The sequence below is a fragment of the Grammomys surdaster genome, unplaced genomic scaffold (genome assembly GCF_004785775.1).
Source record: "Grammomys surdaster isolate TR1022 unplaced genomic scaffold, NIH_TR_1.0 206, whole genome shotgun sequence".
NCBI lineage: Eukaryota > Metazoa > Chordata > Mammalia > Rodentia > Muridae > Grammomys > Grammomys surdaster.
The window spans coordinates 8,649,180-8,658,707 of NW_021604651.1; the positions used below are offsets into that span (position 1 = coordinate 8,649,180).

At 44.8% G+C, this 9,528-nt stretch overlaps 1 protein-coding gene across 4 annotated transcripts in view; it reads left to right on the forward strand.

The window, feature by feature from the left end:
- Rab27a (RAB27A, member RAS oncogene family) overlaps positions 1-9,528 on the forward strand; it is a 52,013-nt gene that overhangs the window by 21,451 nt on the left and 21,034 nt on the right. The window contains exon 3 of one of the 4 annotated variants that reach the window (XM_028771375.1): positions 5,229-5,332. The exons of the other annotated variants lie outside the window; for them this stretch is intronic. The gene's annotated coding sequence lies outside the window, so the exon portion shown is untranslated. The remainder of the gene's footprint in view (positions 1-5,228; positions 5,333-9,528) is intronic. 4 annotated transcript variants of the gene reach the window in all.

Sequence of the window (9,528 nt, forward strand, 5' to 3'; positions counted from 1 at the left end):
CTCTGTAGACTACCAGTTTGGCTTGGAATCTCCTGAGTGCTGAGATTAAAGATGCACCCTCCATATTAAAACTGTTATGTGTATGAATGTTTTGTCTGGTGCCCTTAGAAGTCAGAAGAGGGTGTCAGATCCCCCGAAACTGGAATTATAGATGATTGTGAGCCACCATGTGAACACTGAGAATCAACCCTGGGTCCTCTGCAAAAGCAACAAGTGCTCTAAGCCCCTGATTCACCTCTTCAGGCCCAGAGCTGTTTTCAATAATGTTACTGTAGAGTGTTTTCTTTTCAGATAGTGATTGAAAACCTAATAGTCATTTATTTAATTCTATTTTATTAGTATTTAAGTATTAGACAATAGGTTGATTTTCTGAGTCTATTACATTGTTTTTTTTCCTCATCTTTTATAAGAACTGGGTTGGTGAATGTGGAAATATTTAGAGCGACTACAGGGTAAGCTTGTAATAGCTGTACCTTCTGCCTTCTCTGTTATGTCATGGTGAACCCCAAACCAGCACAGTGTTGAGATGCTTAAGTCTGTTAGGTGCTCCCTTCATATGTAGTGAGGGAAAACTCTCTTAATGGAAAAGTAGAATTTCCTAGAGACCCAGCCTTGTGGGAACTTACTGAGAAGGGTTGAATATGTAGAAGTTTGCCTAACAGCTATGTTTCCAGGAAAGCACATGTTGGGTGGCTGGTGGTGTAACTCTAAGGTCAGTTTTTGGGAAGAAAATATGGAGATGTGGGACCAGAGAGACAAAAGATGAAGAAGACAGCAGATGAACTCATGGAGAGGAAGCTCAGGTTGGCTGTTAGAGATCTAAGTGTGTGTGTGTGAGTGTGTGGCAGGCAGACACATGAAAGCCAGCTAGAAATGTTGAGGTGGGAGGTGTGTACCACGTACCTGAAGAGCTTGTTTCCATGGATGCAGACTAGCTCTGTTTAATGAGGTTGGTTAGGATGTGACGGAAGGAACTGGATATGGTCCACCAGAGCAGCCTTTGTGAGCATCTCTGTACCAAGCCAATGGTGCAGCTTTTCCTTAGGGGCGGGGTATTAGGGTAGGAGTGTAGGATTAGGCACAGAGAACTTAAAGCCTACTTTGATCTCATGTTGAAGAAGTCAGATTTGATTACAGTGTGCTGGAAACACCACTCCTTTAAAAACACTGAAAGTAACACCCTGGTGTGTAAATGAACGGGTGCAAAAAGAGCTGGGTGTTAAATACCCAGGAGCCAATTCCTCTATGGATGAGAAAACGTACAACACTCATTTTCTTAAAAAGTTAACTCTGAGACCCTTTTCTCAGTTCTACTGACAACTCAGGGTTCTTTGTATAACTGCTTTCATTACTCAAATAGACATACAATTTGCATTTTTCTTAGAACAAGAGAAGCAGCATTGCCCCTTCACAGAGTTGAGGGGCTTGCTTCTTTATCTGGTGCATTTCCCTAGCGGATGGCCACCATTGATGCGCTGCAGCTATGTGAGGGGCAGCGCTTTATCACCCGGGTCCACGTTCCAAGAGGAATCTGCGCAGAATCCCCACCTGGGTATCAGAAAGGCGTTCATGTTGTAGAGTGTTGAGAGATTCTCTTTCCTACTCCAGGTCCTTCCGTACCCTCTGCTTTGGGTGCTGTTTCTAACAGTTCTGCCTTGAGCAGCAGGCCTGGGGGGTTGGTGGTGGTCTCCAGTTTAGTAACCCCCACATTCGGTAGCTTCAGAGCCTCTAGATAGACTTGAAGGTAGCCTGCATTCCAGGTGGCTTAGATTGCTCCTGTACGTCCGTGCTTGGAGAATGTTTTCTGTCCTATCTTTGAGGAGTGTCGTTTAAGTGCCATTCTTTAGCTTACATGGAAAGCACCAGGCCACAGCTGTAACATGGGGTTCAGGCCCTGACCTGCCTGCAGTGATGAGCAGCTCTAACTTAGTTGATCCACCACACCCAGACTTCTTGCTGCTCACTTACTCAGGAGGGTGTGGTGTCTGTTGCCCTGTAGAGGATCCTAGCTCTGGGCCCTGTTCTTCACTGTCTCTGTTGTCCCCCGCAGAAAGCAGTCCCCACTTGGAATAGACTTTGCACGTCTTCATTTTTTTTTTATCAAATTCTTGGAGACAGTCCAGCTTCAAGGTTCATTAGGAGGCATGCTCAGCTGTGGGCTGGTGTTTCATGGCAGTGACATATGGCTGTGTGCAGTGTGTGGCTGCCTCTGGGTTATTTAAGGTATTACTCAGGAAGCCAGTAAGCCACTCCTCTACTCTACACATGGAAAGTTGTATTCTCCTCCCATTAGACAGTATATAAAGCAAGAGGTACTTGTCACAAACCGTAAGTACTACACTCTCAGATTTTGGTAAATTTCCCAAATCCCAACATATATGCATATTCTGATCCTCAAAGAGGCTTTATCAATAATGATAGATATTGCCGGGCAGTGGTGGCACACGCCTTTAATCCCAACACTTGGGAGGCAGAGGCAGGCCTAGACCAGGCTGGCCTCAAACACTTTCTGAGTTTGAGGCCAGCCTGGTCTACAGAGTGAGTTCCAGGGCAGCCAAGGCTATACAGAGAAACCCTGTCTCAAAAAACAAACAAACAAACAAACAAACAAACCCAAAAAACAATAAATGATAGATATTGCCCCTTGAGTAAGTGAAAGGACTATCCACACTGGGATAAAAAGCTAGTGTCTCCTTTGAGTCACAGACACCAGTCTTCCAGATCTACTCAGGAAAGGTCTAACGGCCTCTCCTTCCCTATCTTGCTGCAACCTCTGTTACTACTTCTGGTCTCTGGGTCAACTGCTAAGGGATGGCAATATTTTACAAATCCTCAGTGCACTTTGGAACTGACAGCGTTTAAGTTTTCTTCAAGCTGATTTTCCCTCATACTTATCCTATGTGTCTTTCTGAACATCCAGGCACAAATCATATTAATGGTAAGAATAGATTTTAGGGCAGAGGCTGTAGCTCAGTGGTAGGATACTTGCCTAACACAATCAAGGCCCTAATTTGATCTCCAATACCACTAGAGAAGAGAAAGGGGAGGAGTGTTTAAAATGAAAAGCATCCTGCAGGCTGGGCATGCTGGTACTCACTTTTAATTCTAGCTCTCAGAATTCAGAGCAGGCAGGTCTCTGTGAGTTTGAGGCTGAAGTGGTATATATAGTAAGATCCGTGTCAACCAAGGCTACACAGTGAGATTCTCCCTAAACAGCAACAACAAAACATTCACCTTATTGCTAGGACAGGCAAGACAGCTTACTGAGTAAAGGTACTTCCTGCCAAGCACGATGGCTTGAGTTGATTTCTGGAACCCATGTGGTGGAAGGAAAGAACTAACTTTTGCATAGTTTTTCTATGACCTCCACACGTGCTCTGCCCCCCCCCCAAAAAAAAATAGAAGAAGAAAAAAAGAGCCCTCTAATAGGTACTAATAGGTGGCAATGATTGATCATTTGAATCAATCAACTTGGCTGAAATCTTTCTGTGAATTACTTCAGTGCATAAGTCACGTCACTGTGCTTTGTAGGGTTCTTATAATGACTGACTTTACTTCTCAAGTTGACAAGACATAGAATTACTTGGAAAGAGTCTCAGTGAGGAATTATGTAAATCAAGGTGGCCTTATGAGCTAGTCTTAACTGATACAGTTAAGCCATCCCTGGGTTTGAACCCTGGGCTGTACAAGGGTGGGGAAATGTTGACCACCAAGCATGCATGCATGTATTCATCCTCTCTGCTCTTGACCATGGATATGGTATGACTAGCTGCTTCCAGTTCCTGCTATTGTCACTTCCCGAAATGATGGACTACCATCTGGATTTGTGAGCTAAAAAATATATATACATATACTCATATATATGCAGTGACACTTAATGAAAGAAGTGAGCAAGGAGGGACATCAGGGAGGGCTTGGAGGACAGGGAAGGGAGAAACTATAGAATTATAATCTCAAAAACTTTTTAAAAAAGTAAAAAAATAAAATGGACTCGACTTCCCTCAGTTGCTTATTGTCAGGGTGTTGTTTATCAGGAACATCCCAATGAAGGCTATTGACTCTGTTTTACAATTGAAGAGGTGAGGTCAGTTTTAAGCAATGGGACCAAACCATGTAGAGCAGAAGAGGAAGAGTTAGAATTTGGATCTACGCAAACCCTACTCGGGAAGGCACTCTCTGTATGTTGGAAATCTATAGATCTAAGGATGATAAATAAGTAAGATTACCTATGTCTAGCACTGTTTGTGGCGTATGACAGCTGCCCAGCAATGCTCCCCTCTTATCTTTGAGACAGTCTTGCTATGAGGCCCAGCAACCTTTCCTGCATCAGCCTTCTGAGTCTCAGGGTTAAAGGCACCATCTACTAAAACTCATCTATTCCTTTGGTCTGAACTGAAACCACTTCCCTCGTTTACTCTCTGGAAAACAATTTAGCTATGTTTAGAGTTTTTGTTTATTTGTGGTTTTGTTAGTTTTGGTACTAGGAATTAAACCTAAGGCCTCCCACTGCTAAACAGGTGCTCTACCCCCACACTGTATCCTCAGGGTCCTTTTTGTACTGCTTATTTTGAGTGGAGGTCTCACCAGATTGCCCAGGCTGCCCTTTCTATCCTCCTGCCTTAGCCTCTGGAGTAGCTGGGGTTCCAGGCTTGCACCACCAGGTCCCGCCCTCCTCTTTTTTTTTTTTTTTAAATAAGGAAGCTCTTTCCCTCTCCGGCTGGCACTTATCTAACTTGCGGTTCTTGATGAGGAAATGAGTGTTCTGTGCTTTCTATTGTTAGTCTGATGAGAATGGGTGTGGGGAGCACTTTGAGAAAATATTTGTGTAAGGAGGGAGAGGCAGAAGCCAACTGAGTGGGAGTGTGTCTACTCTGAAGGTGCCTGGAGATTTTGACCCTGATGGAGGCTTTGAAATGGTACTTCTTCCAGGAGAGAGGGGCTCATGTATGTGATTCTCAAGCTTCCAATGCCCTCAGCACATCCTAGCTTGGTGAATTATGTAATCTTTTTTATGTAGATGAGGTTCTGGGCATTTCTTTGCAGGACTGTGACTCACAGGCTGTTAGATGACACTGAATGCTGGGTATTCCACAAACAGCATTGTCTTTCCATCCTCAGGGCAGTTGTATGAGGTGGTGTATTATATATAAACATTCTTTCTTTTTTAAAGATCTTAACTTTTTTATTTTTTGTGTATATTGGTTTGTGCCTGCATGCACTGTCTGAAGAAGCCAGAAGAGAGCGTCAGATCCTAGAGCTGGATTCACAGTTGGTTGTGAGGGGCTGATGTGGATGCCGGGAACCAAATCCAGGTCCTCTGTAAGAGCAGCAGGTATTCTTAGCTACCAAGCCATCTCTCTAGCCCCTAGGGTTTAATTTTTCTTAAAAACAAAGCAAACTAACCAAACAAAAACATAGCCAGTGTGATAGAACACACATTAATTCCCAGGAGGCAGAAGAAGGCAGATCTATGAGTCTGAAACTAGCCTGGTCTACACAGCAAGTTCCAGGATAGTAAGGGCTACACAGTGAAATCCTGTCTTGAAAAAAACAAAACAGTAGTTAAAAGGTCACACACAGCTTGTACAGATCACAGCAGACTAGACAGTTCCACTAGGGGAGGTTTATTAAGAGAGTGGGAGAGCGGGAGAAGAGAGAGAAGAGTAGAGAGGTGGAGGCCGGCCATGACCACGTGGAGAGAGGGGGAAGGGAAGGGGGAGTGGAACTGCAGGTGCGGGGTCCTGGGACCAAGAGAGAGAGGAGGGGCCAAGCAGCCCCTTTTATAGTGGGCAGGCCTACCTGCCTGTTGCCAGGTAACTGTGGGGAGGAGCATACCTGGCCGCTTCCAAGTAACTGTGGAGGAGGAGTTTAACAGATTACTAACAGTAGTGGCACAGGTTTTTAATCCCAGCACTCAGGAGGCAAGTGGATCTGTGAGTTTGAGGCTAGCCTGGTCTACAGAGTAAGTTCTGGGACAGCCAGGGGTGCACAGAGAAAGCCTATCCCCCCCCCCCAAAATATGATTGTAAATTAAAAAAATAAACTAGCTGGGCAGTGGTGGCGCATGTCTTAAATCCCAGCACTTGGGGCAGCAGAGGCAGGTGGCAGATGGATTTCTGAGTTCGAGGCCAGCCTGGTCTACAGAGTGAGCTCCAGGACAGCCAGGGATATACAGAGAAACCCTGTCTCGAAACAAAGCAAAGCAAAGCAAAGCAAAGCAAAGCAAAGCAAAACAAAACAAAACAAAACAAAACAAAACAAAAAAAAGAAAGAAAAAAGAAAAAAAAAACCCATCCAAACCAAAAAAAAAAAAAAACACTCCAAAAAACTAAAGCATAGGTACGTGACTGACCAGCTTTTCCCAAATTAACATAAAGAACAAATAAAACAGATACAGGATCTTTGTCGCGCCTATTGCAGAACTAGAGCCCCTTTGCTTCCACTTGGAGCCCCCACCTTCCAACTGACTGGAGCTTGTCTGGATCTCCTTCAAGTCTTAGCTCCTGTTTATGTGTAACCTGAAGCCAGGCTCTGTCCTCACGTGGTCCTCATTTGGAGAGCTCTTTAATCCCAAGTCCTGTGTCTGCAAGAGGAAACTCTGAACATAGACAACCGCCCCTCAGTAAGGTGTCACCCTTCTTATCCTGCAAACAGAACTGTGAATGTTTGTAGAGGCTCTGCCCTTATCCACCAGGCCAGTCCTGTCTGCAGTATGAGGTCACAGGTCTGCACTAGAGCTGTCTGAGAAAGTTCTCCACAGCAGCTCTAGGGGGCGTGGATTTTAGAATTTTAATAGTCACTAAGTGGAGGCGTCAGGCAGGGGTAGAAGAGGTGAGATTGAAGAATGAAGATTTTTGCCTGTGGTCTACTAATTCCTGCATACTGGAAGCACCTAGCGTTGAGCCTAGGGCCTGAATAGACAGTGTGAGGGAACGGAGCCGCATGGCGGGCAACCGCATGGGTGGACCCGGCCTTTCACAGGCAGGAAGAGGTGCCTCTGTGTGAGGGGGACAGAAGATAATTGTTCTAATTGTCAGGGAGTTTGTTAGCACTTGACATGTGAAATGACAGTAAACAGAGCTTTCCTGGAGGGGTGTGTGTGTGTGTGTGTGAGAGAGACTACAAAGCTCTGGCTGGCCTGGAATGCTTCACAGACCCCTAGGCTGACTTGAACTCACAGAAATATGCCAGGCTCTGCCTCCTCAGTACTGGGATCAGAAGCGTGTCCCCCTGTCCCCACAGCGCCCCCCCCCCAATACCTGCTGAGAGACTCTTTTCTCTTTGGATTGGAATTGTGCGCTGCATCTATTGAGAAGGTAAAAGCAGATCATGAAAGCTGCGCAGAGGAGAAAAGCAACCGTGGATGGGGATTGCTAGGGATGATGACATTTTCTCCTTTGTGGTGGAGTTTGTTTCAGTTGATCTTGAAGAATTTTGAGCAACTTCCTGTTAGAAAACCCAGTTTCTACTCCACTATGGAACCCACTTCCTGAGAGAGTGTGACAACTAGGCAGTCTGACTAATAAATAGGAAATAATAACAGTGTATATAGAAGCCATCAGACTGATTTGACCTGTGAGTTAAAAGTGTCTTTCCTCCTCTTCCTCCTCCTCTTCCTCCTCCTCCTCTTCTTCCTCCTCCTCCTCCTCCTCTTCCTCCTCTTCATCCTCCTCCTCTTCCTCCTCCTTCTCTTCCTTCTTTTTTTGGGTTTTCAAGACAGTTATTTTCTGTGTAGCCCTGGCTCCTTGAACTAACTTTGAAGACCAGACTGGCTTTGAACCCAGAGATCTGGTTGTCTCTGCCTCCCAAGTGCTGAGTTTAAAAGCATATGTCACCAGTCTTGGTGTGTGTGTGTGTGTGTGTGTGGACATGTGCATATGGAGGTCAGAGGTTGGTGTCAGATGTCTTTCTCCAGCCCTCTGCCCCTTATCTTTTGAGACAGGGTATCTCACTGAACCTGGAGCATACCAGTTACTAGATCTGGCTGGCCAGATCTGCCTAGCCCCACACTGTGATTGGGTTAGGGATAGACCTACCTGCCTTCTTATGTAGGTACTAGGGAATCAGAACTCAGGTCCTCACTCTTGTACAGTAAGTGCTGTATGGACTGAGCCATTTCCCATGAACATGGAAGCGAATAAGACAGATGAAATTACTTGAAGTCCAAGTGGAAAGAGGGAGAGAGACCATGATCTAGCACTGAAAAGATGACCTGCAGACACTGAGCAATGGGAGTCACCACTTATACCCCGCCCAACCCATCCCACCCATCCCATCTGTCCCTGTTTGCACATTTTCTCATTGAGACAACATCTCAATTCAGGTTGGTCTTGGACTCAGCTCCTCCTGTACCCCTTCCAAGTACTGGGGTCACAGGCATGTACCACTGTATGTTATTCTCTTCTCTCCTCTTTTATTATTGGATATTTTATTTATTTACAATACAGATGTCATCCCCTTTCCCCATTTCCCCTCCCTAGAACCCCCATTCCATCTCCCCTCCTCCTTTATGCTTTTATACCATTTTGATTACATGCATGTATTAAGGTCATTTCTAAGTTGAGGGTCTAGCAATACAATAGATGCAAACAGTCAAGGATCAAGCAAGACAATAAACACAAATAGTCAAAGAACTAGCAAGGCATTAAACCCAATGAACACTACCGTGATCACTGTTTCTAAGAGCTTACCAGGATGACCAAAATATCTGAACCTACTTCCCTGACCTAGCCCAAAGTCATTTTCATGTCTGAAGCCCTCTTCCTTGTTCTAGCCTAAAATTTAGATTCCTGTCTGAAATTACTTCTTTGTTCTAGCCTAGTATTTAGATTTCCACCTGAAATTACTTCTTTATTCTAGCCTAAGATTATGCTTCTCTTTTCTCATTTAATTTTCTCTTTTCTTTCTCTTATTGGAGACAGTCCCACTATGTAGCCCTGGTTGGGTGAATACTCACTGCATAGACAAGGTTAGCCTCAAAGTCATGGGCAATCCTCCTGCCTGTTTCTGGATTGTTAGGATTGCAGGTGTGCACCAGCATACCCACCTGTCCCTTCTTTGGTTCACTGGCTTTTGTTTTATGTGGTCTGTCATGACTGTGATTAACTGTCCTACTGTCATTCCCATTTGGAGTTTCCTTCTTTATAATTCTATAGTTGAGTTTAGGAGAGCCAGAGCTACACAGAGAAACCCCATCTCAAAAAACCACTCCTCCAAAACCAAAACCAAAGCCAAAAAACAAAAACAAACCAACCCCCCAAACCAAAAAACAAAACCCCAACCCCTAAACTGTTATTTATATTTCCAAGAGCGTCTCACCCACCAGTTATTATGTTCTTGGGGACAGTGAACACTTCATTACCTTCCCTCATGGAGCCTAGAAAAGGCTGTTACTCAGAAGCACTTGTGGAAAGCCAGGCATGGTGGTGCATCCTATCTGTGATCCAAGCACTTGGGAGGTGGAGGCAGGAGGATCAGAAGTTCTAGGCCAACCTGAAGTACCTGAGACCTCCCTCAACAATAAATCAC